This window comes from Lepus europaeus, chromosome 5 (genome assembly GCF_033115175.1).
Source record: "Lepus europaeus isolate LE1 chromosome 5, mLepTim1.pri, whole genome shotgun sequence".
Taxonomy (NCBI): domain Eukaryota; kingdom Metazoa; phylum Chordata; class Mammalia; order Lagomorpha; family Leporidae; genus Lepus; species Lepus europaeus.
Window position 1 is genome coordinate 45,387,372 of NC_084831.1, and position 454 is coordinate 45,387,825.

At 78.6% G+C, this 454-nt stretch overlaps 1 protein-coding gene across 6 annotated transcripts in view; it reads right to left on the minus strand.

Moving 5' to 3' along the window:
* Window positions 1-346, minus strand: part of IFT25 (intraflagellar transport 25) — a 29,701-nt gene extending 29,355 nt beyond the window's left edge. The window contains exon 1 of one of the 6 annotated variants that reach the window (XM_062193350.1): window positions 328-346. The gene's annotated coding sequence lies outside the window, so the exon portion shown is untranslated. Of the gene's footprint in view, window positions 1-9; window positions 113-327 lie in introns of those variants that run through there. The other 5 variants (XM_062193349.1, XM_062193347.1, XM_062193353.1 and 2 more) reach the window with 5 other exon arrangements.
* Window positions 347-454: the final 108 nt, after the last annotated feature.

Consider the following 454-nt stretch of genomic DNA (forward strand, 5'->3'; position numbering starts at 1 on the left):
CCCACCGACCCGCTGGCCTGAGCCTCCCGTTAGCTCCGGGCGCGCAGACCTTCCAGGCTCCGGATCTCCCGAGCGCCCCGCCCCCGCGTCCCCCAGCCTCGCGCCTCCGCGGAGTCCCCGGCTCTTCGCCCCGCCCCAGCCCCGCCCCGCTCCCAGGCTCCGCCTCTCGGCGCAGCCCCGCCCAAGCGTCTTTCCCCAGGCCACTGCCAGAACGCGCGCTGCCAACCCTCTCCTACCACCCCCACCCTCCAGCTGAGCTCGGTGTCCCCGAGGCGCGGAGGACCCAGGGGACCCGCCCTCGCGAGGGCACGCACGCGCAGTGCCCACCTAGGCCGGCTCGAAGCCCTCGGCTCTCAGGTCTTCGGCCTCGGGCACGGCCCCGCCCCCGGGCCCGGCCCCGCCCCTCATGCCGGGTCCCGCGCACGCGCGCCTCCCCGCCCGGCCCTCCCCCCGC